Source organism: Mus caroli, unplaced genomic scaffold (assembly GCF_978045245.1).
Source record: "Mus caroli unplaced genomic scaffold, Mus_caroli_1 scaffold_16, whole genome shotgun sequence".
Classification (NCBI taxonomy): Eukaryota; Metazoa; Chordata; class Mammalia; order Rodentia; family Muridae; genus Mus; species Mus caroli.
The window spans coordinates 83579055-83605746 of NW_028227271.1; the positions used below are offsets into that span (position 1 = coordinate 83579055).

A 26692-nucleotide genomic window follows, 5' to 3' on the forward strand; every position below is an offset into this window, starting at 1 on the left:
AATTCCTGTGCAAACTTCCCTCAATTACAGATCGTGATCTGGGTATATAAGCCAAATAAACCCTTCCCTTCCCAAAGTGCTTTTGGTCGTGGTGTTTTAATCCTAGTAATAGAAAGCACACCATGATTCCCTTTAAAATACATTGAGAGTTACTTGACTGGGAATAAATTTTATCTAAATATACTTTTGCGGTTTGAAAAGTAGCATACTATTTTCCCTTCCATCTGTAATTTCAAAATGTTCATGGCAGTACAGACACATGTTCTGTAAGATATTTTCTATAATTGTTAATCTATAAATAATTTTATTGTCAACCATGACATTTTTATTTATTTTTTTGTTTATTTTTGAGATTGTATTTTAGTTAAAATATTTATCTCTCACCTTTCCTTCCTCCAAATCTTCCACTCCTCCCACTCTCCTTCAACTTGGCCTCTTACTACATCAATTATTGTTACACTTATATATGTATCTGTAGATAAATATATACTCATTACTATAATCTGTCAAGTCTACACACTATAGTGAACGCATTGGAATGATGAATAATCTTTAATAATTGATTTATAGCTCATGAATTACCTGTGCTACAGTTTAATATAAAGACTGGGATAAAATTACTCTTGAGTAAGGCAGTTCATTTTTCTGTAATTAAGTCTACATTCTCACGAGTGTGGATATTTCCTGTAAGATAGAGAACATGTAAAGAAAATATCTAGGAGGGTCTATTATTTGCTTGTATATCACTAACTTCATTAAGCAGAGGACTGCAGTCTGATGTCAGTGAGAGAAGTCATAGCCAACCCTTGAAGGACCCAGGGAGTGGGGAGGCCTGATGGGATGGGGTGGGAGTGGGGTAAGGACATCCTCTTGGAGATGGGATGAGGAACTGTCAGAGGGCCGACTGGGAGGAGGATAACAACTCAAATGTAAAAAAAAAAAAGTTTAAAGAAAATTAAAAAAAGAAATAAAATAAAAGAAAAAAAAAGGCATTTGATTATAAAAAAAATAACAATATTATGGAGGTTTCTGAGCTGGGTTTATCAGGAAGCCACCCTTTAGTGGCTGTTTTCAAGATTGGTTGTACACTTTTGTGAATATATCAGAATAAAAGAGATAAAACCAGTACAGGAAAAGATGATGTTAAATATATTTGAATATACATTATCTCTTATGTACATTCATTTTCCAACTGTCAATTTAATTTAAATTGATGGATGATAATATTACACTCTAATAAGGTGCCATCTAAAGTTTGATATATGCATTATAAAATAATTAAATAACTTAATTTTGCTTACTATAATCATTTCAATGTGATCAGAGAGACTAATGCTTTGCCTTTTTAATGGCAGTCTATTATTTCTAATATTTTTGTGACCCCCACATTTACAGTTAAATTAGAGATGTAACTATGAAGTCAAGTTATTTCCCTCTATTTTTAGTTTTCAAATATAAGCAATAAATTTACTTTCCTTCTTAATATCCTGCATTGCATTTCTCTTATCCTTTCTTCTATAGAAAGAATACTGATAAAGACATTCATGTTAGAAAACAGAAAAAGACACAAATATTTACAAGACCAACAGCATAATAGTCTGGGCCTTATCAACCTAAGAATTCTTATTCACTATTCCATAGGAAGAAAAAGTAGCAAAAATGTACAAAGAACTAGAGTTTAGCCTTCTCTCCTCAAAATGGATAGCCCCAGCATGGGAGATGTAATAGTTAAATATTATTGTGCATGTCACCCAAACTATCGTATTTGGTATTTTATATTAAAGTTAATAAAAAGGGTAATATGACTTTCTGACAGCAAAATTAAGTCATTTAAAAAAATAAACATGAAATATAGCACCTCTCTCATATATGTGTGTGTGTGTGTGTGTGTACATACATACATATATGTACATACATAAAATACCTGTCAGTCAGAATCATTTACCTCTCAGTGTAGCAAGTAAGAATTAGCATATGGAATCATGGTCAAGAGATATTTTGTATTACAATAGATAGATTGAAATAAAATTTCCTCCTATGCCACAAAACAGTTAAACAGTTTCAAAGTTCTTGTTCCATAATGATCAAATTATTCTTCTTGTGTTTCATTGTACTTTTATATGATTAGGAAGTTCAACTGTACCATGACGTTAATTTAAAAAAATATCAGAAAAAAATTAACCAAGTATTAGTTTTCAAAACTTTTCAAATTTCATTAAGATTTGGACCCTCAAAAAAAAAAAAAAAAAAAGAAAATTTCCCACTGTTCAGGATTTTCTCATTTGTATTAAAAGACATTTGATTAGAATAATTTTTCAAACATAAACAATTAGTAACAGACCATTTATTTACTAAATGTTTATAGGAGAGAGCCAGCTGCCTGAATCACCTTCCCTAGAGTACTCCTGAGTTAGGATTTCCTCATGAAATTGCACGACTTAAAAATTCTCACTCTTTTCAACTCAAGGATCTATAAGGATTAGTTATAAAAATAAAAAGACATGAATTTGATCTAAAGAATTTATTAACAATTCTCTATGGTTTAGCTAGGCTTACTAGTGCTCGGAAATGTACTTTACTGCTTATTCAATTTAATTTAGTGTGTAGGAGGTCTCTTTTTAATCAACTTTAAAGTCATGTTCTGCTGACTTGCAAATCAGGAGGTCAATGGTAATTGAGGGAAGTCTTAACAACTTCCACACTTTCTCTCCCTGTAAAACCGAGTGCTGCTCTGTGTGTTATGATACTTGGCTGCTCCATATTGCATTACAGGGTTAAGAAGATGAATGCTCATTGCTTTTAATCCTCACCATGATTTATGAGCCTCTTGCTATCCCTTCCCTAGAGCAGCTACAACTGTGCAGTTGTTCTGCCTGCTGCTTAAATTACACAGACATCTGCAAAGTAAATTATGGATTGTTGTTCCATAGACCATAACCGAGCATTCTCTTCATCTCGCCTGCAGTATTTTTTCATTAGAACAAAGAATCTAGATGTGCTCACAGCTTAAGGACTGAGGGAAAGCTAGCTAACCAAAGTGATAGCACCATGCCCTAGACTGTGACTTGCAATATAATATCAAAGCCACATAACATATAACCTGGACAACTATAAGGATAAAACAAACAAACAAACAAACAAATAAACAAACAAAAACTATGTTTTTTGTTTTTTTGTGTGTGCACTTATTTTTATTGAAAGGAAATTGTTATAAGGCTTACAGAGGAGGATAACACTTAAGACTAATTTAAAATATATTCTATGGAATAAAATCCATGCAAATGACCCTTGATCTGTCATTGCTGAATGTTTTAATTCCAACTTATGTCCTATAAAATTCAAAATTAAAAATTGAACAAATAAATGAAAAAGAAAACATGGAAAATGAGCGAACTTTTGTGGAAAGTTCCCATGCTGATGTTTCTCATCGTGAACTTGCTTTAGCGTTCCTGGAAATTTGTAGTCACAGTGAGGAACAGGAATATCTTTCTTTACAATAAGTCTGGCAGAGGCCAGGTTGTAATAACCAGTGGATTCTGCATTTCCTTGTCTTTTCAGTTCTTGTTAATCTCTGTAGTTGATGAATCATAACTCTCAATGACAAGTCCATTGTGAAACCCTAATAGGCATGTCTAAAATTATTAACCTTTGACAATCCCCCAAATTAGAAATATCACTCCATTTATTTTCTTCAGATCTGCTAATTGCAAGTCAAAGGAAATCCTGTCTGAGGACGCAGGACTGACAGTTTACAAGTAGATTTCTACTTATTTCTTACAGACTGCATTTAACATTATAGGTTCTGTGAATCATTTCTTGAGCTCCTGCTGTTAAGCCAGCAGGATTCTATGAGCAGAAACCAGAAATGTCCTCTTGACTCCAGCTGAGCAAGGCTGCTGCTTGCTCTCTCCATCAGCCCATGCTTCACCTCATCATCTGCTCAGAGCTGAGGGTCAGGACCTGCCACTCAAGACAATACTCTACAGACTTACTGTTTTCTCTCTGTGTGTAAAGATAGCCCTTATATCTGTTTATTTCTTTGTCTGTCAGTAGCTCATCTTGCAAACTTTATTTTTTTCTCTACTCTGTTTCCTCATCTTTAAAATGTAAAAAAAAAAAAAAAAAAAAAAAAAAAAAAGTACAGCCTTAGTCCTGAGTCATTTTATTTAAAGTACCCTACAACATTAATATACCTACAGAAAAATAAATGCGAGAACAAGCAATTTCCTTTAAAATGTATAAAGGATGCACTGGGACAAAATTAGACTTGGACTTTTAAAATAGCAGAAACTGATACGCAACAACCAAGTTAAACAGTTATCTGCTTCTAATAACCAAAACTCTATCCAGATATTTTTAATCCTTCGTTCAAAAAGAATGAACAACAAAACCATCTTCTGTATAACAGGAACGCAAAGCCTACACACATTTTAGATCCCTTTCTCTGATTTCCAATATCTACATTTCCAGATTTATCTGCTCAATTTTCTCATACTTAATATCCATTTAAAAGGGTAATAAATAAATAAATAAATGGGTAAACATCAAAAATGAGTTAAAGTTTACCAGACACAAATTCCTTATTTTCCATTTTTTAATGATCTGTAATAAATATGGTTACCTAAAAGATGACAATGCATATATCAGAGAAGTCTGAACATTGTTGCTTAATGCATTTTACAAAATGTTATGGAAGTTTGTGTTTTTCCTCTTGTTCAATAATTATGAGATTATTGAATTTAAATGAACCTCATATATTTTCTATTTGAAATTAAAATAACTAACTGCAGCATTCTTATTCATAAGGACAATTTTATACAGTGATAGTTTTACACATCATTTCCTAATTCTATTCTAGGTAGGTTACTTTCAATCCAAATTTCATAAGTGAATTTTATAAAAACTGTAAGAAGAAACAATGTGAAATTATTCTCTTTGAAAGACGAAAAGAGTGAAATTCACTCTCATTAATGACAATTGAATACCTTGTTTTCTTTGTCTTTTATCAGGCTGAGATCTTCAAATTATTCTATACTAAAGAATTATGAACTTTATTATTTGTTATAAATGCAGTTATAAAACAAAAGGAAACAGAGGAATCTTGATAAAATTGTTTCTCTTTACTAATTTGGGACTTCGGATATATTAAAGTCTTATAAATTCTTAAAGAAAACTTTACATTCCCTTTTAAATTGAGCCTGTTCATGTTAAGTAGATATAGAACACTTGCCTAATTTTGAATTATCTTGGGTTTTATTTCTATTATTACAAATAAATATCAATAATTATTTTAGAATATGTTACTATTAAAATTATATTTATATCATATAACTTATGCAGGTTGAAGCAATCATAGGTTTCTTAAGTAAGCAGCTTGCCAATGACAGGTATTTGAAATAGTCTTCTATATTATTATATGTGTAATATATAATAATACTAAAAATTAGCCATGAACAAAATGTAAGAATAAATCTGTTCTTTAAGCAATCCAGATTTTATAATCTCAAGATAAGCTACTTCTGAACTAGAAATTTTAAATTTTGATTCCAAATCCTATTTGAAAAGTAAAAGAACAAACAGGACAGGAATCACATAAAATCATTAGTTTACTTTCAAAATTTACCTTATGTGAAAATTTTACCAGAATACACATAATTTTTCATTCAAGCTGACAGTTGGAATTACATGATGATATTATAGAATTAAGTTGAGGTCAACCATGCTTTGAATGAGTTAATCTCACAAAAGGAACAGTAAAAATAATGTCTTCAGTTTTATACTTATGAAGTCCAAGCATACATAGAACATTTTTGCAAATATCCCAGCAATATCCATAAACATACATGAGTTTAGAAAATTGTTTGCCTTACCTTTTAACTTTTCTTTCTGTGAAAGAAATTTTTCTGAGATATTAGAGTAATGGTTCATCTTAATCGATAACTGATCAGGACAGAGAATATCACAACTGTTTGACTACAGCCAAGAATAGATTCTATTCAGATAGGAAGTGTTAGCTGAAGCACTTTAATTACTGTGCCCATGGACAATAACTAAGAGTCCAAATATCAGAGTGTATATATCCCTGCCATCACAGTGAATAGCACCTGAACCTGGATGAGCCATGATAAAATTAATAAAGATGAGGAAGTTTGTTGTTTTCTCTCTGCACATGCTAAGTGTTCATCTTATATTTGCCATCAACATGAGACAAATGTTACTGAGCACAAATAATATCACCAATTATGAAAGACTAGAAAAATACTAAAAAGAGATGATAGAAAAAGATATCCATTTTATTAAGAGAAAGAAAACCACTAGGCTTTCTCAGATCTACATAATAATTTAAAAGGTCTGAATACATACATACATACATACATACATACATATGACTACTTGAAAAAAAGAAAAGATTACTTAAGCTTTACATGATTTTGCGATCTTTAATGAACTTCTATTTATAGAAACTTTAATTTCCAGTAAAGTAAAAATAAATAACTGTTATAAAATAATATTTTAAGTTTGTTATGGAGTTTGTTCTTTCAAGTATTGATTTTGAGCTTAAAAACAGGCATTACGGATAATTTGTGTCACCTACCTTTACAAAGGCTACCATTCTCTCAGAACTCCAGACTTCTATTGTGGTCCGACTTCATTACAATCCTCACTACAATGGACCAGTCAGGCAATTGAGCTGGAATATAGGAACAAACAAAATATGAATGTCCACTACTATGAAACATGTATGTATTTGTAAATTCTATTTAATTAAAACTTGTCAAAAGAACATGGGAAGTTCATAGGAAATCAACAATTTATTCTATCATTAACACATGAAACTCAAGAAGAACGAAGACCAAAGTGTGGACACTTTGCCCCTTTTTAGAATTGGGAACAAAACACCCATGGAAGGAGTTACAGAGACAAAGTTTGGAGCTGAGACAAAAGGATGGACCATCTAGAGACTGCCATATCCAGGGATCCATCCCATAATCAGCCTCCAAATGCTGACACCCTTGCATACACTAGCAAGATTTTGCTGATAGGACCCTGATTTAGCTATCTCTAGTGAGAATACGCCGGGGCCTAGCAAACACATAAGTGGATGCTCACAGTCAGCTATTGGATAGATTACAGGGCCCCCAATGGAGGAGCTAGAGAAAATACCCAAGGAGCTAAAGGGATCTGCAACCCTATAGGAGGAACAACATTATGAACTAACCAGTACCCCGGAGCTCTTGACTCTAGCTGCATATGTATCAAAAGATGACCTAGTCGGCCATCACTGGAAAGAGAGGTCCATTGGACTTGCAAACTTTATATGCCCCAGAACAGGGGAAAGCCAGGGCCAAAAAGTGGGAGTGGGTGGGTCGGGTAGTGGGGCGGAGGGTATGGGGGACTTTTGGGATAGCATTGGAAATGTAAATGAGGAAAATACCTAATTAAAAAAAAACGTTTAAAAATTAACTATTTCATTAGGATCTTATAAAGGTACCTTGGACAGAGATTCTGATAGATTGCAGCAAATAGAACTTAAGTAACAAACATCGAATTATCTTTCTCCAATTTTTATTTTATTTTCATACCTGGGTACCACATTGTCTTTAGGAGCTTCCTATGGTGAGCGTAGGTTTTCAGCCTTCCCTTGTTTTTAATTATCATGAAAATCTTTGAAACATAATGCTCATGTGTGTACAACACAGTCCATGAACCTCATCTGAGATTTCCCTCCTGCATCTCTCATGGCTACAGTGGGGATAGGGGTAGGGTGAACAAGGCATAGAACTTAAGAGTTATTCTCATTTCTTCATATGTATGGAGCTATCAGAATAGATTATGGTTTTGATATCACATTTTATTTGGGTTTATCACACAGTTCTCTACTGTGAAGTTACTTGGGTTCTCCCTTTGTGTTATTCTGTTTTGAGTTCAGAAACAAAAATGTCCAAAATCAAGAAAGGTTAAATTCTGCGTGATCAGTGGAGAAATTCTCTGCTGATACTTTATACATTCTTTATAGGAGATATTTGTCTATTCTTGGTATTTCATTCTTTGCTTCATGATTCATCAACTCATACACTTATTTATGTGCACCAGGGGGAACTCAGGCATCAACACCTAACATTCTGTGTTATAGTTTAAAAATGCATTGTTCAGTTTTTAGCCCAAATGTTTTCACCTTTGACCTTTATAAACTTTCATTTACAGTTCAAAATGAACTGTAATACATATTAGTAGTCACTGATAATTCATCTAGTGAGGTTCAGCATTATGTTGGTCTGAAGGAGAAATATCTACCATAAGTTTGGATACTATATGTTGTGTTCCCAATTGATATAACAGGAGGTTTTAGAGGTATATAACCTTGCTGCTGGAAGGATGTCAGTTTGGGGAGGCATTGAGAAATAATAATCACACTTCACTTTTAGTTTGCAGTTTAGTGTTTTTCATCAAAGATGTGTGTCCTCCTCTGCACCTACTCTGAATGCCATACCTGCCTATTCCCATGACTTTGTATAACAATAGGCTCTTATTCTTCTGGTTCTGTAAACCTGATAAACTCCACCTTCTATAAGTTACCAAGGACTGAAGAACCTAAAGGGGTTTGCAATCCCATAGGAAGAACAACATTATCAACCAACCAGACCTCCGCACCACCCCCACAGAGCTCCCAGTGACTAAACTACCAACCAAAAAGTACACATGGAGGGGCCCATGGCTCTAACTGCATATGTAGCAGAGGGTGGCCTTATCTGGCATCACTGGGAGGAGAGGCCCTTGGTCCTGTGAAGGCTTGATGCCCCAGTGTAGGGGAATGCCCGAGCAGGGAGGCAGGAGTAGGTGAGTGGGGGAGCACCCTCATAGAATCAGAGGGAGGGGAGATGGGATAAGTGGTTTCCAGAGGGAAAACTGAGGAAGGGGATAATATTTGACTTGTAAATAATAAGATATCCCATAAAAATAAGTTGTCTTTGTCATATTTTACCATGGCAACAGAAAAGTAACTTGCTACATCCACTCCAATAGTGACACTCGTGACAGGGCCTGAAACCTGGACACAGTCCCAAGGCAAAAAGTTCACAGAAACTTAGTCTCCAGGAACCGTGACATCCTGTATATCGAACGCTCCAATAATGTCCTTGCTTTAGTTTGTGAACGGATCTGTGTGCTTTCCCTCAGTATTGTTTTATTATAGGTGTCTCCAAGCAATGACTTCTAAATATCTAAGCAAAATTGAACTTTGCTTCCTGACCTTCATCAATGCTCTAGGTAGTCCTTGAGCTGACCATGGGTTTGGAATTCAGTAAGAATGTTGCCTATTCCTTGACATTCAGAATTGCCTCTAGCAGGGTGGTGGTGCCTCACATCTTTATTCCCAGCACTTGGGAGGCAGAGGCAGGCAGATTTCTGAGTTCGAGGCCAGCCTGGTCTACAAAGTGAGTGCCAGGACAGCCAGGGCTACACAGAGAAACCTTGTGTCGAAAACAAACAAACAAACAAACAAACAAAACCAGAATTGCCTATAGTATTGTAAGAGAGATAGTGAAAGAAATCAGGCATTACTATCTACTACATAGAGTTAGAAATCTCAGGGCAAGCTTAGCAAAGTAATTTTAGAATTCTTATTATAGTTCTGTATGGCAGACTATATTACTTATTAGTAAAAATTCCCCCTACACAATCACTTAGAATAATAGCCAAGTTACTCCCATATGCAGGAATTTACAATGATTTAGGAAGAAGGAAGGTTGTGGTCTAAGAAGGAACTAGAGTAAATACTTAGAACTATAGATAGCTGAGTTACACCCATACACAGGAATTTACAATGGCCTAGGAGGGAGGTGGACTATACAATAGACTAGAATTTGAGAGTATGGCAAGGGCATGAAGCCCTTGCCCCTGGCTTCTAAGATTAAACTGACCTTAGGTGGGGCTGCTTTTAATCCCAGTTGTTAACATAGATTTTATCCCAGTTGGTTCCTGTTAGCTTTTTGTATGCATACTTCTGTTTTGTATAAAAGTCACTTATAAGACTGGTCCTCCCTTTAAGATAAATTACATTCAGATACCACACTCCCTTGTGTCCGTATTTGTTTTTCATCTGTGCCAACTCCTTGCTTGCCTGTAACCAGAACCCCCAATTTCTTCCATGGATTGAAGGAGACTGACTGGGGCCAGTCCGCTTCATAACTAGTATAAGTCCAGTGAGGAAACTTGTCCCAAAACCTTGATTCATATGAATGAAACAGTTTGATATTTTCTTCACTTTTCCTGTGTGCCTGCCAGAACGTTCATGTGCATGTGAGTGTGTGCGAGTACACACACACACACACACACACACACACACACACACACACACAATTTTCTCTTTTTGTAAGGAATGTATGCAATGAGTCAGGTTCACCTAAACCTAGGAAACATTTAGCTGCACTCTAAATATCTATGATTATACCCGTACAAAATAGTGCCCTAAGCATTAATCCAGGAAACCTGTCCCGATGAAGACGAGGTAAAGGCAGAGACCCATAGCTCTCCAAAATGCGGAGAATAACTAAGGGCTGTGAGCCCAGTTCTAAGTAAGTTAATTACACTTTATACTTACCACTCTCTCTGAGACTCATGGAATATGACCTGACATTAAAAAGGAAGTATGTAAAAGCCATGAAATAAGATGAAGGGCTTTGAAATCCCATCTCCGAGTATACATACAACTGTTGCAATCATTGGCCAATGCTAATTATAGTTATCTCTACTAGGCCCAACAAAGACCAGGCCTGTTCAATAGCCAGTGAACAGGGGTTGACTCACAGGACTCTCTTTCACAGATGAACTCTCAGTTACTCACAGATTCTTGAATAGGCAGGATAATTATCTTAAATTGGATAACTCCTACAGTACCCACCAGGCTTCAGAGAATAGTTCAAAGCCATAACAATACAGCTGACTCATGTTAAACTGAGTTAATAAAAAAAAAACAAATAGGTATGAAAACAAGAAAAGATTTATAGAGAGGACATAGAATGGAATGGATTCATAGGAAGTGATGAGAAGCTGGAAGGTGAGGTGGGTGGTCAGTATGCATAGTGAACATGTGCAGAAAAAAATGTAAGAAACTTTCAATTTAAAAAGGAATATATAGAATTGCATGGATACTTCTGTGAATAATACAGGCATGGTTATTGAAAGATACTGACGGAATGTAAAAGGTCACAGAAGCCCTGAAATTGGCAAAATAGATTTCATTTTAATAGAAGTAGCCTCACTGATTTAGAAAAATAGAGGTGCACAATTCTCTGGCTGCTCCTTGAACCCGTGTGTCTGCCAATGTTCTGACCATTCCTTGAACCCATGTGTGTGCCCACTGCTGCACCTCACTGTCAGGTGTTTGTGATATTGGTTGCTGGGATAGAGTTGGAAAATCTCCCCAGCAACCACAGTCGGGGCCAATCTGGAGTTACTGCACCTTCATTAGACTTTTTCCTTGTTTCCCTCCCATACCCATTTCTCGAGAAATAAATCATTTTAAAATAGACATTGTTTAGATCTGGAAATCCCCTACTCCATCCTTCTCCTTTCCCCCTTGAAGACCTATAAAAACTGGGACTCCTTTCCCCTCAGGGATATGAGTCGTCCCCGAATACAGCCTCATGTGGTTTGCATCAAGCTTGGTCTCTCGTGAGTTCTTGAGGGTCCACTATTATCCCGAGGCTTGAGTGAGAGGTCTTTCAGTTACCATATTTTCAAACTGTCTTAAGGCAAAAGAAGAAAGGGAAAAGGAAGAGACTATACAAGATTGGGTAGCTGATAAACACATTTAAAAATCTCAAGTAAGACAAACCACAATTACTCAGAGGTTACTGTATTATGAAAGATGGAGTTAATTGACATTATAGAAAGAACATGTAGCTGTATGTATGTATGTATGTATGTATGTATGTATGTGTGTGTGTGTAACTGATATATGTAATATATTGAGGTATCTGGCAAATGGATATAATTAGATATAAATGATCATTGTTGTTTTATTACAGGCATAAAGATGCATATAATGCTGGGTTTGAGATATTTATTACTTATCTGTAGTTATTTATTATACAATTCTGTTACTACTTAGAAGCCTTCAGCTTCATCGAAGTCTTCAGGGGATGTTCAGTCAATCTCATCTGCTTTACCTCTTCCTTCATTTGTTTCCCTGAGAAAATTGTTTTTAAATTATGGTACTCTATCATGGCAGGAGTTGAGTGAAAGAAATGGGACAGTGTATTTCATCCCTAAGATGAGGGGTTGATGGGTTAAAATCCCTAATATGCTTCTGATAATTTACTCTTCATAGGAAGAAAAATTCAGAGAGGATATTTTGTATTTGTTCTCAATTTCATTTTTGAACTTTAGCTGTGCTTGATTCTATTGGGCAATTAAATGAAGAAAAAAAAATCCTCGTAGAGATTAATACTTTACTGCATTGAAATTGAATGCTATTTATCTTAGTAATATATTTGCTGTATTTTAACCCCATGCATTTAATATTTCTTAGCCTTTCAGCTATGATCAAGTATAGACATGTACATTTGTTAAGTCTTATAGTAATTCTAACATGCAGTATACAATGGTTAATATTTACCTGAATGTAATTGCTAAAAATAAATAAGAGAAATATATTTTGATGCTATATTTTTTACTAGGACTAGAGAAAAATTTGTAGAATACACATGCAATATTTATCTTCAATCACTCCCCAGCTAATTTAAGGACAATTTATGCCATACATAGTAAATGGATAGAGAATTTTATGAATTAATGATAATGTTAACTATTGGAGCAGTGATTTCAGGAGTTAGGCTCTATCCCAATAAAAATATTGATTATCGAAATCAACTTAAAAGAAACAGATATTAAATAACTTCAATGGTGACAACAGTAGAGTCTATCATAATGATTCCACTGTCATTATATCAGGAAAGAGATTCAATTGACTAGTACTTACATAAGTAATTGTGCTATGGTCCACTGAAACTTTATCTGTAAAAAGAGATACAATTGGGCCTGAGAGTACATCTTAGTTTGTTAGATGCATGGAATTCTGTTTCAATCTTCAAAATCAGATAAATTGGGTAAAGTAAAGCTTGTCTATATAATCTTAGAATTCAAGATGTGGAGACAGAGGGATAAATGAATGGATTAATTAATGAACAAACAAAAAATATGACTAAAAGGTATTTCCAGCCTGATTTGAAGGGATCATGAATTATTGAATCTTATGCAATGTAGAGTTTGACACAACTGTAGTGTGTTTCTTTTCTAACAGTTGAGTCATTTCTATGATACCTATCCTAATCACTGAAGAACACTTAGAAGAAGTTATTGAGGAGTGAAAGTTTGCAGATCAGTCTTGTCTATATTTTACAAAGAACATTCAAATTGACATTTATTCATGTGCGTTATTGTCCTATTAGCTTTAACTACCAATTGGATATAAGTTAGTGTCACCTGAAAAGGGACTCTCAATTGAGGATTTGCCCAGAATAAGCTGACATAGCTATAGGAGATCATCTCGACTCAGCTCAAAATGCTTTGGACCATTCCTAAGCAGATGATCTGAGGCTCTATAACAAATCCTATAAACCATGAGCCAAGAAACAACAGTCCATCCTATTTTATGTTGTAAATTCTTGCTTGAGTTTGTGCTGTGATTTCCTTTAATAATGGACTGTTACTTATAAGGGAGATCCACATTCTTTACTTTCATTTGGTTTTATTTCTGACTGTAAAATTCCTAAGAAACATTTGAAAGGGTTTGCCATTGTTATGGAATATTTACAAAGTATTTTCAGAATCATATAACCCCAGAGGTGTATAAAATTAGAACTGATATTTTACTAGATTTTAAATGATATACTAAAACACAAAAGTTACAAAACAGTAATGGACTATCTCAGGTAAGCTGACTTATCCATCTATGATATGATTTTGAAGCTAAGTTACATACTCCCGTTTCATCATTTAGCACTTCCTATGGCAAAAATATCATAAAATGTTATACTTTTTCTATATAAGATATGCAGTCACTATTGGTAATTTCCCTACATTTCATCAACAATCCAGAGTTTTACATCTGTCTACCAGTGTTGTAATTTTCAAAGACTTCTAAAATATTTATATTATGATACCAACATGGCACTTTGAATGGAGATAAAGAATGAGTTTCAGAATGTCCGAATATGATATATTTGTGTGTAAGGTAAAAAGAGGTGGAGTTTTCTTAATTGGCAACTTGTCACAGTCTAAAGAGAACAACAAAGTCAGTTTAGATGGGGGTAATGTCCAGATTATATTGTCAAGAGTGTGTGCATGGAAGGCTGTTTTAATTTTTGAAGTACTATTGTGTGAAACCCTATTGTCAGAAGCACTAAAGGGTGAAGCAATATTTACTGCACAGTTCATCCAGGACAGTTTAAGAAAGATTGACACAAGCCTGTGAGCAAGGCAGCAGGAAGCATTTTTTCCATACATTCTACTGCATGCCTCTCCTTGAGGCCTTGTTCAGTTTTCTTCATAGTGTATTAAGACAAGTAAATTCTTCCCTACCCCAAATGGTGTTTTTACATGTTTTTGCCAAAGGTTCAACACAAGCTTGATAATTGATGACAATGTGAACACTTCTGAAATAATCAGATACCAATTACCTTCTACTCTAAAATTCAACAGTGGTTTATTTCAGAGAGAGGACCATGTGAAAGTTGTTGGAGTCCAGATGTTTTGCAGTTGTTTTCTCAAGCGCATACCTTATCTGATGCAGATATGGAAGTATGATCAAAGAAAATTGCTGGTTGGTTGCATGGCATAGGAGGAATGTCCTTCAGGACAAACATGGACACAAGGTTTACAAAGTGCTGGAAGGAAAAATTCAACAGGGTGCTCAAAGATATATTTGCTCAAGTTCTGCTTGCAATTCTATGGCTAGTAGCTAGATATGAACTATATAAGAAGCAGTGGCAAAACAAAAAATAGTTCACTTTTATACATGAACCCAGTCTTAGGTCTTTGTCTAGCACTACCCTCATTTCCAGGATCGTGTGATGTCCTCTGCTATTTGGCCATAGCAGAATATCATATCCAGCATGCACTATACTATTACATAATGATTATAGGTATAAATCTTTTACACCCATTATCTAAGTTGAGGTGATACTTAGGCTATGAATTAATAACCTGAAGGTTAGCCTGAATACACATAGTGACCATCTTCTCACTGATGGTGAATTAATTCAAATCATCATTTATTCATATAAAACCTGATTGTTTTTCTTTTGAATGTTACTCAGCCATGTGTGCATTCTACAATTACTCCAGTGTTTTCAACCATAACTTAGAGAATTATTTATTATTTCAGCCACTGTATATTCAGCTGTGTGTGCCCACATCGTATGTCAAATATCTCACATCCCATCTGCATTCTTTCTCAAAGTCAGATTTTTCTCATTGCCTTCAATGGAAGCTCTGGATCTGAAGCTATATACTGAGAACTGAGCAAGACCATCTCAAAGCAACTATTAAAATTTCACTACTTCTTACTCCCAAATCCCATTGAGTTATTTGATTTCTTACATGGGATTTTCCGTAGATTATACCCTTAACTTCACTGACACAGCACAGACAAGATCCTTTGCTCAATCTTTGGCACTTTGGGATAGCTAGATAACCATTAACAGCCTTGGAGACAACAATGATTGGATCTCTCCACTATAATCAGCTCACGACTACACTTCATGTTTCCGTGGCAACAAAACTTAAAGGGCAGCATCACCCTTATCTGAAATGGAAGTAGATAGAGGAATCAAGTCTTCATTGAGGCCTATTAAAGGAAAGCAAGTTCTTCTTGGTTAAAATTATTCAGTCTGAGTTCTACCCCAGGACCTGGATACAGATTTAACATTTTAAACTGACCAAGATTTCATAAGCTATTGTATGATCCCTTAATAATTATTCCAACTGGGCCTGCCAAACTCTTTGCCAGGCAACCAGGTCAAAGGAAACCTGAAAGGCTTTAAAACATGTCAAAATGTTGGAAGTACTAATTCTTACTTTAATGAGATAACATGTTTATACCTCCAAGAAGCACTCCCCTTAATGCAGTTGCTTACAAAGCACTGCTAACCTATCTTCTTCTAAAAACTGATAACTTAACCTTTCTCCACTTTACATATTAACCCAAACATTAAGGATGCTTACATTGGAACTTTGGACATCCTCACTTTCTTCAAAGAAACTCCCTGATGCATTTGCAGGCTGTTTGCCAACTTCTTTTGCTCAGCTCTCTCCTTTGACCCGAGGTGAGAAGACACAAATATCATTCTATATCCTTTTTCCTTTTACCCATATCACCCCTATCAGCAGCTGTTAAGATTGACAGCTTACCTGCCTTTGATTCCCTTCTTAATATAAAGAAAATATCCCATGAGCTTCATTCTGTGCCCATTTTAAAATGACTTTATCAGTACAGCTACAAATTTGCAATAGGGGATTCATATTATTAAATTATCACTTATAGAATATATAATTATTGGTCTTTATTCCTTACCCTGTAAACCTGTACATGATTTTCCTAAAATTATTGTACTAATAATTTTAAAGTTGCAGAATATACTTTATATCACGATATTGCAAATCTCTTAGGAATGACTCCAGCCATACATAGGTCAGTCTGCCTAAACAAGTTTTTATCTGCTGTGTGATAGGAATATCCCATTATTACTCAGCTAGATTCACCCCTCAAATATTTCCTGTAATTCTGGAAACAATCCCTTTCTCCATTAAAATTAATATTCATAATTTACTTCTTGAAACCTCTTTATTGGATTTATATTTCTTATTCCATTTGTAAACTATATAAGTGATTATAACTTCCATATTTTAATAGAAATATCAGACTTCTTCATCATATGTATATATGTGTGTGTTGTGTATGTATAATTAAAATAGATTCTTCTCTCATTCAATTCTATCACTGCCAGTTCCCCCTCTTTCCAATCCTCCCAGCTACCCCCCATCTCTCTTGTCTGACAAATACTTTCTTTATCCATTTCCCCTCCAGGAAAGAGCAGACCTCTAAGAGACAACAGTCAAATAATAAAAAACAAGACAAATAAGATGAGGCAAAGTCATTATAGTGAGGCTGGACAAGGCAAACTAAAAGGAGGAAAGGAAAGAATCTCAAGATCACGCAAGAGTTAAGAGAAACACTTGATCTCATTGTTAAGATTCCCACAAAGACAACTAGCTAACAGCCATAATATATATGCAGAGGACTTGGTTCAGACCTCTGTAGACTCCTTGTTGCCTCTTCAGTCTCTGTGAGGCAATGTGAGCTGCTTAGTTGATTAGGTGGGCCATGCTTTCCTGGGGTCTGCCATCCCCTCTGACTCTTAAACTCTTTCCTCTATGCAGGTCTTCCAGATTCTCTAGAGAAAGAATGTGATGAATTCTGATGTAAACTCTCTCTCCTAACTTAAATGTCTGGCTGTGGGTTTCTGCCTTGTTCCCATCTTCTGCAGAGGAAGGAAGCCTCTCTGATGAGAACTGGACATGTCATCAATCTATGAGCATAGCACACTGCCCCACCCTCTTTTCTTCTGGTCCTGTCAAGAATTATCCTAGGTCTCTAGAACATCCAGTCTCCAATTCCTGCCTATCCAGGCAGTGAAAGTCATAGACTCTGTCTTGTGGTGTAGGCCTCCCGCTAAATCAAATACTGAATAGACGCCCTCACAAATTCTGCACCACCATTGTCCCAGGACATCTTGCAGGTAGGTCAGAATGTAAATTGAGGGTTCTGTGGCTGGGATGGTTTCCAGGTGTTTTTTTTCCATATCTTTCTTTGTATCTTCTCATGCCAAAAAGACTACAAGGTAGAGTTGAAGGTTCTATGTAGCTATCACCTCAATCTCTCTAGTTCCAATGAGATGTGAGGATGTTGTCCTTAGTAATGAACTGTTTTCACAGAGTTATGTTCTAGTGTAGTATCTTCCTTATTTACTTAGGGATTTTGAAAGAACCCTCTTTGCCAGGCAACAATTCAACTGAGTACAGCCTAGTCCCAACAACTGGAAGCCTTGCCTGGCTACACAAGGTGGCCAGATCAGACTCTGTATTCTCCATTACTAGGAATTCTCAGTAGAGTTACTATCATAGATTCCAGGATGTTTGCTCTGCAGAGTAGGTTTCCTTACTGCACCCCAAATGCAACCCAATTCCAGTTGTCACTTGTGATATAATTTCCCTTCATCTCACCCAACACCAGGTCCCTCCTGCTCCTGTTGCCACCTGCTTCCAGTGTACCCAGCAAATTTATTCTCTTTCCTTTTCTTAGGGATGCCCATGTGTCCTCCCTATTGCCCTACTCTTTAGCTAGCCTCTCTCATTCTATGGATTTTAGGTTTATGATCATTTAGTTAACAGCTAATATCTACTTATAAGAAAATATATACCATATGTCTTTCAGTGTCTGGGTTACCTTACACAGGATGATTTTTTTTGTTTCTAATACATTCCATTTGCCTACAAATTTCATGATGTCATTTAAAAATAGCTTGTTGTAGCATTATTCATAATAGAGATAAGCTGGATATATATAAATATATATATATATATATATATATATATATATATATTTCTATGGCTATCTCTTCTACTTACATGTCTTTGTGATTTCCCCTCTCTCCATTTCCAAGTCAATACTTACTGTCTTACATCTTCTCTTAAGTATTACAGGGACAGTTAAAGTGTTATCATTCTCAATGGGAATTACATTGCTAGAGCACTAAATCATTGATCATAAAGATACTCCATGTGAACACCAGAGGAAAATGACTCATCACTAAGTATGGTTCTTTTTTTCCTCACTCTTCATCTCTCTCTTCTTTCCTATCTTATTTCCCAATGTCAAACACACCAGTCTGTATCGGTACAGGTTGATGTTCAGCACCATTTTCATGCTGTTTCATTTCTACTCCTACTCTTTACTGTATTACAAATTTTGTTAATGTTCTTACTTTCCTCACCCTCTCAAACTTTAATTCAAGTAGTCTTCTTCTCAAACTTTAATTCAAGTAGTCTTCTTTTCAGGAATACAATTCTTCACATCTCTTCATATTTAGTGTATGTCTTTCAAGCCTTTTAAAGTGATTCTTCCTTTTCCAAATTTACAACTATTTTTGTGTAGCTTATGACTTGGATTAGAGATACAATAGTAGTTTAAAGATAAGAAACATACTCTTTAAGTCATTTTTTTTTTATCAGTCTGAATGTCCAGTTGAAGTAGAGTGGTTTTTTTTTCAGTTTTAAGTTTTGTCTATACAATTTGAAATAGCTAAAATAGCCTTAAGTTTATCTATAAAGTATAGCAAGTGAAAACACTATTTGTTCTTATGACTCATGTAAGATAAAAACTCAAGCAACAACACATAGTGGTGAGGATGTTGAGAAAGTAAAACATTTCTCTATTGCTTGTGGGATTGCAAATTTGTACAACTACTCTGAAAATTAGTCTAGAGGTTTCTCAGAAAATTGGAAATAGTTCTGCCTGAAGACCCAGCTATACTGCTTCTAGGCACATAACCAAAAGATGTTCCACCATACAACAAGGGCACATGTTCTACTACTATGTTCATAGTATCCTTATTCATAATAGCTGGAAGGTGGAAACAACCCAGATGTTGCTCAACTGAAGAATGGATACAGAAAATGTGGTTCATTTACACAATGTTACCCTATTCAACTATTAAAATCCAGGACATTATGAATTTTGCAAACAAATGAATGGGACTAGAAAATATCATGCTGAGTGAGGCAACCCAGATCCAAATGGACATGCACGGTATATACCCAATAGTGGATATTAGCCAAAAAAGTACTGAAAACCCATAATATATGTCACAGACCCTAAGAAGTTAAACAAGAAGATATAAGCAAGGATATTTAAATCTCACTTGGAATGAGGAACAAAAAGTCATGGGAGGCAGAGGGAAGGAGATACACTGGAGGGAGATATGTGAGAGGAAAATAGGGAGCAGGATCAGGTATGGGGAGAGACAGGTGAGGGGACCAGAAGGCCAGGAGAATGAATGGAAATATCCAACTGACAAGACTGACAGGGGGCCTAATCTCTAGGAAGTTACAAAGACATAGCATGGGGAGGCTCCCAAGACTCAATTTGGGTAACCATAGCTGAAATACCAAGAATGGGGGTGTGTAAACTGAACATACCACCTTTTGTATCCAGAGAGGACCCCCAGTAAAGGAATGGGGACAGCAATCTACCTAGAAAACTTTCTATTGAAATCTATTTTGTCTAAAAGAAATGAAGGGAGAAAAATGGAGCAGAGACTGAAGGAATGGCCCATCAGTGGCCAGCCAAACTTGGAATCCATCCCATGGGTAGGCTGACACTATTATTGATGTGAAGGTGGGCTTGCAGCCAGGGACCTGGAATGGCTGTCCTGTGAGACGCTCTATCCAACAGCTGAATGAGACAGATGCAGATACTCACAGCCAGGCATTGGTCAGAGTTATGGGACCCCTATGGAAGATATAGGAGAAAGATTGAAGGGACTCAAGGGGATAGTAATCCAACAGGAAGACCAAAAGTGTCAACTAAACTGGACCCCTGAGAGTTCTCAGAGTCTTATCCACCAACCAAAGAGTACGTGTGGCCTGACAGAGTTCCCTGGCACATATGTAGCAGAAGGTTGCCTTTTATGGCCCTAATGGGAGAGGATGTACCTCATCATGAAAAAAGTTGATGTGCCAGGGTGGGGGAATCCCCAATGAGAGGGGTACCACCGCAGAGGTGAAGGTGATTGGAGATGGGGGGAGAGGAAAGAACTCTGCAAGGGAAACCAGGGAGGGAACATTTAGGATGTAAATAAATTAAATAATAAAAAAGTTTAATCTCAGTTGCTGATGTATTTATTACTAATTTATTTGAAATTTTAAGTTAAATAACAACCCTTTCCCTTTTGAAACATTCAATTTTGGATCTTCTCTATCAATAATCTATCTTATGTCTAACATTCTCTACTAAATTTTAAATGACCAAGTAGTATTATTTACATTGGTCACCACATTAATGTGTAATCAGGTTAGGCATGAGTATGATACATTTTGAGCAAGTTGGTGTCAAAATGCAGTTTATTTGTCTTTATATAATATTGGGAGCATGGAATTACATGAAAAACCCAGGACATATAGTGAACTTATATAAACCAGGCTAAATTACAGCAAAATAGACCTTCAGACACTTACAAGAATCTGTCATCTTGCAGGGGTCACAACAAGCACATGACATGGCAAGTTAAATTAAACAGAGGGAGCTACGAATGCCTCTGTTAAAGCATCTAAGTATGGAAAAACAGCATAGCTTGAGAAGCTTATCCCAGTTAATTAAAGCAGCTGAACATGAGCCCTTAAGTATCTTACATATAGGGCCAGGAAAGTGGATTAGTGAGTAAGAGTAATTTTTCTTAAGCAGAAGCACCCAAAACATCTTATTATCAGTCCCATGCACCCAACTCAAAGCCTCAAATTGCTGCCTATGCCCTGTCTGAAACTCCCAGTATGAGGGGCATAAGCAGATGGGTGCTGATGTATGGCTTCCCAGCCCTGGCTGGACTGAAAAGCTTCCAGGTCACTGAGAAGGCATTAAGGCATTAAGGCAGAGAGTAGAAGAGACAGACATCCAATGTCTTTCCTTAAACAACACAGAACACAGAGACAGAGACAGAATGACAGTTATGTGCACCTGTACAATCAAGTACAGGCACTACACATACAAAACAGAGAAATGCACACACAAGGGAGATTAAAAATTTTCATGAAAAAATATTTGTTAAGTGGCAGAAATATTTTACTATTCTAACATATATGTCATTTATTATATGCCTCCCCTCCTTTCTTATTGTCTCTACAATAATATTTTATGAATTTCTTCTCCATTTTTTCTCTCTTTCAGCATCCCCATTTCTTGGCATCAACCCTTTCACAAAGAGGTATACTTTGGTTGTAGGTTCTTGATAGAAGAGATTGCATACTGTTTTCCTTAAACACAGCCATCTTGGCTCTAGCATTGAATGCATTATATAAGGGGCATAAACACAAACACTTGATGTCTGAAATACATTCTGTCCTGATTGTGAACTCCATAGTAATAGTGAATATTAGAAACATAATTATATGAGTATATAACCAAAACCTAGATTTGAACCCAGAAAAAAAAAAAAGTTTCAGATTACCAATGTTCTCAACAGTTCTACATTTTAAGGTTTAGTATAATTTGAAAATTATACCTGATTTCCTAAATGGTTCACATATGTATCTTTTCCTCAAAGCTGAGAGAACCTTACTCAGTCCTTTCCTAATTCTAAAGAGGTGAGTTAAGCAACTGACATGTGTTAGAATGCTAGCAAACTATATTTTACAGATAAAAAAATCTAAATATCTTATTAAATAATAAAATGAAGAAGACACTTTATTTATTTGTTTGTTTGCTAACTTTATTATTTGGATCTGGGATTTATTTTTTACTGAAAATTGATTTAGAAATAAAACAGGTATCTGTAGAATAACAATTACATAAAATAAGAGAAAAATCACATAAATTATACTGTGACAAACAGAACAAAAAGAAGAAACAAACAGAAGGAAAAAAAGAGCCAAAGAAAAAGAACAAAAAAATGAATTCAAATATAGATACAGAAACATAGACACACACACTCATGTTCTCACAACCTAGAATTCCATAAAAATAGCCACAAAACCAGAATATCTAACTTATGCACAAAAGACCAATAATGTAAAATTAAAAAGTACCCTAACACAACATTAGAAAACAAAGAGTTTCTAAAGATGACATTGACATTGTTTTGTATTGGGCATCTTCTCTTAGGTATCAGGCCGATGGTATAGCTGTCCCCTGAGAGGCTATGCTAGAGTCTGACCAATACAGATGTGGATGCACACAGCCAACTATCACACTGAGCATGGGGACCCCAATGGAGGAGTTAGGAGAAGAACTGAGGAGCTGAGGGGATTTGTAACCCCATAGGAAGAACAACAATATCAAACAACCAGATCCCCAAAGCTCCCAGGGACTAAACCACCAACCAAAGATTACACATAGAAGGATCCATGGCTTCAGCTGCATATGTAGCAGAGGATGGCACTATCTGGCATCAATGGAAGGGGAGCTTCTTGATCCTGTAGAGTATCAATGACCCAGCATAAGGGAATGCTAGAGTACTGAGGAGGGAGAGTGGGTGAGTGGGTGGGGGAGCATCCTCAGAGAAGCACAAAGGTAGGGATAGGGGCCTTGTGGAGGAAATAAAAAGTGTAGCTCCATCCATTAGAGACAATGTCTAGGTTTAGGATAGGGGCATGTGTCAACTTATTGCTAAGCTCTGGTATCCATTTGAGTGCAGACCCATGCAGGGTTGTGCCTGCTGCCATTCTGTTAGTTCATGTGTAGTTGGTTGTACTCTGTTTAGAAAGACCTGTTTCTTTACTGTCCTCCATCTGCTCTGACTCTTACATTCTTTGCCCCTTCTTCTTCTGGATTCTTTGAGTCCTGAGTGAGGGTATTTGATGAAGACATCCCATTTAGCTTGGTGTTCCAAGACCTCTTAGTCTCTCCATAATGTGTGGATATGGGTCTCTGATTTGACTTAAGATAGAACCTATATCTGATGCCACTTGGTTGGCTAAGAACTTGAGATGGTCTAGCCCAAGGAGTTAGGGTAAAATTAAATACTATTGTTACTATAAAGGAATATAGCAAAACAATGACACATAATGACATATGCTATGTCCATGGATCACTGTCTTACCTTGCTTAGCTTAACCCACAACATATGGGAAGGTTTCTTTCAATGTTATTGTGCATCTGTAGAAATGTCTAAACAAAAAATAATCATGTCTTCTCATATTTTCTGACTGTGCATCTCTGTATTCCTTCCCATGTTCTGCAGGAGGAAGTTTCTCTGATGGTGTCTGAGGAACGCACTTATCTATATGTATAGCAGAATATTGATAGTAGTCATCGTATCGATACATTGTTTTAGCAGATCAGTAGTATTTGGTTTTCCACTCACTCCCTGGCTTATCTCAGAGTCTTGGCCATACAAACAGTTATAGGTATGGGCTTCACCTTATAGAGTGGGCGTGGAATCAAATAAGAATCAGATCTTGATTGGTTACTCCCACAAGTGTGTGTATTAGCACTGGTACCAGTGCATTTCAAGGCAGGTTACTATTTTAGATTAAAGGATTTGGAGTGGCTTTGGTGCTCACTGTTTTCCTTTAGTATACAGAGTACTTTCTAGTACCATAAAGTATCATAGAGGTGAAGACTGAATGTAGGCAGAAGTTTAATATCTCAGTGCTCAGCTATATGTGTAGGTGTTTTCTTCACACTTCACCCTTTTGGCCAACAAAGCAATAAGATATAACCCATCCATAGTCCTGGAATCTTCATTTGGTAATAATAGTTGTCCAGTTGGGACTATGCTCAACATTATTCGGGGATTTCCATTAGATAGGATTTGTTTCTGAATGCATATATTTTAGGTAGCTTATAGTGTATTGGATTTCCATACAACCACTGGCATGACCTTTAGTCATTTAATGTTCCAATCTCTGGTTTTCCCACATTACCTCCCTTTCCTCCCAGTTCCTATTTGATCATGTTGCTCCAGATCACCTCCCCTCTTCAAAAAAGTCACTTTGGGAATTATACAAAATCTGATAATTCATTATTAACATCACAGTATTAATACTAAGAAGAAATACAATGTTAAAGGCTAATTTTATGTAGTGCACAGGGAAAGGTGATGAAATACTTTTATAATTATAACATAGAAAGTTAAACATTTTATACCACCCTGAGCACTGACAGTGTACTGATGTCATTGTCAACTGAAAGTGAAAGGCTTTTGGAGTTCTGATAGTCTCAGCATAAAGAAAGATGTTTGGCTAATTAATAACTCCATGCCAAATCATATGGAAAGTGTTAATGTGCTCATGCAATTAAAACACATATGTCAGAGCAGCTGCATTTAAAGTGACCATTTGCTTAAGATGGTGATAATCCTCTCAGTTTTAAAGGAGATAGGGAAGCTGATTGAGCATGTGTTGGGAACCTCTAATCTTGCATCTTCCGAGCCCTGGATCATGGGTATATTCCCTTGACTTATGCTCTACTTAGGCAAATTCTTGCTGAACTTGCTAGAATATGTAATTCACTGATAGTAACAGCATTCTGAGTCAGCCAGTGGTGTCCCACTGTGAAAGATCTACTACCCTGACTACTACTTTTCCCCCCAGCACATTAGATTAATCATACCACTGTGCATTTGGTGGTTAAGTGCCATTAGATAGTCCCTGTCACTTCTGTGTCCAATTCTATCATTCATGCAATTGAAATCTACCATTTAATAGTTACAGTTCTTATGTCTAGAATGCAGAAAAGAGTGTTTACAGAGCTGCTTAAGAGTACCAGGGATCATGCCACATTTCTGTAACAGTTGTATAGCTATACCCTACAGACCCTCTCTGTGTAGGTATCTATGAATTAAAAGGCAAATGTAAAATCTAGATCTGGAAAAATGACATAAAAGTTGAAAGGGGACAACTGAGGAATACTAAAGGTATCAAAACGAATGAATAAACAAGATAGAGGTTTTTTGGTATTTAATGTGATGGTCATCCATTATATGTACATATAAAAATTCCATAGTATGATCAGTGAGACAATTGATATATGCTCTTTAATAACAAAATCATATATTGGTGATTCTTTTCATGTTTTAACCAACTAAATGGAACATTAGGACCATAAAACTTTCTGATCTGAATTATTGAAGGCAGATGTGTAGATTTGTGAATGTATATGGTAGTTCTAGTTCCACTCTGAAACCCTTATGCTACAATCACAGTGCTTGAGTGTAAACAAACTCAATAGCAATAAGGACCTCATGCATCAGTTTCTACCTACAGATAGGAAAAGAAAACAATGTTCCAGTTCAAAGCAGTCATGTCAAAATATTGTCGTTTGGAAGACATTCCTGTCCTTTTAAAGATTCCGTAATATACAAAGTGAAGGCTCATAGTAGAAGGAAATCTGCTTTTTTCAGCTCACTAGTTCAAATATTAATCTTATCTAGATATATCATGACAACAGACACCGAGAATAATGCTTCCCTGTACTTTTAGCCATCCAGTGATATCATGAAGTTAGCAAACAACATTAGCGGTCACTGTCCCCTAAAATTTGGACAAGACAGTAGAGATATTGGACATCCTTATCTCAGTACCACCTTATCAACAATAAGAGTAGAAATTTCATCTCTACTTTCTAGCAGAAGCATCATTCTTTTCTGGGATGTAAGAGCAACAAGGGGTCAGCATGAAAGGGCCCTCTGCAGACTTGGAGTCTGTTTACTGTCAAGCCTGTCACCAGAGGGAAGTACTAGCAACCGCACACCGGGAAAACTCAAAGGGAGAGGGGAGCATGAGAGGAATGAAATGAAGCAGGTGGACTCTGAGTTCACCATCTATTGAAATAACTGACAATTTTGCTATAGAATTTTGTCATTTCTGTTTCAAACTGCTTGAAATTATTAAGCTGAGGATGGAATTTACAAGTGTC

At 36.0% G+C, this 26692-nt stretch overlaps 1 protein-coding gene across 2 annotated transcripts in view; it reads right to left on the bottom strand.

Annotated features, from left to right (window-relative positions):
• Cdh12 (cadherin 12) overlaps window positions 1-26692 on the bottom strand; it is a 1114520-nt gene that overhangs the window by 746140 nt on the left and 341688 nt on the right. For both annotated transcript variants that reach the window (XM_029469979.2, XM_029469980.2), the window contains exon 2: window positions 6596-6691. The gene's annotated coding sequence lies outside the window, so the exon portion shown is untranslated. The remainder of the gene's footprint in view (window positions 1-6595; window positions 6692-26692) is intronic.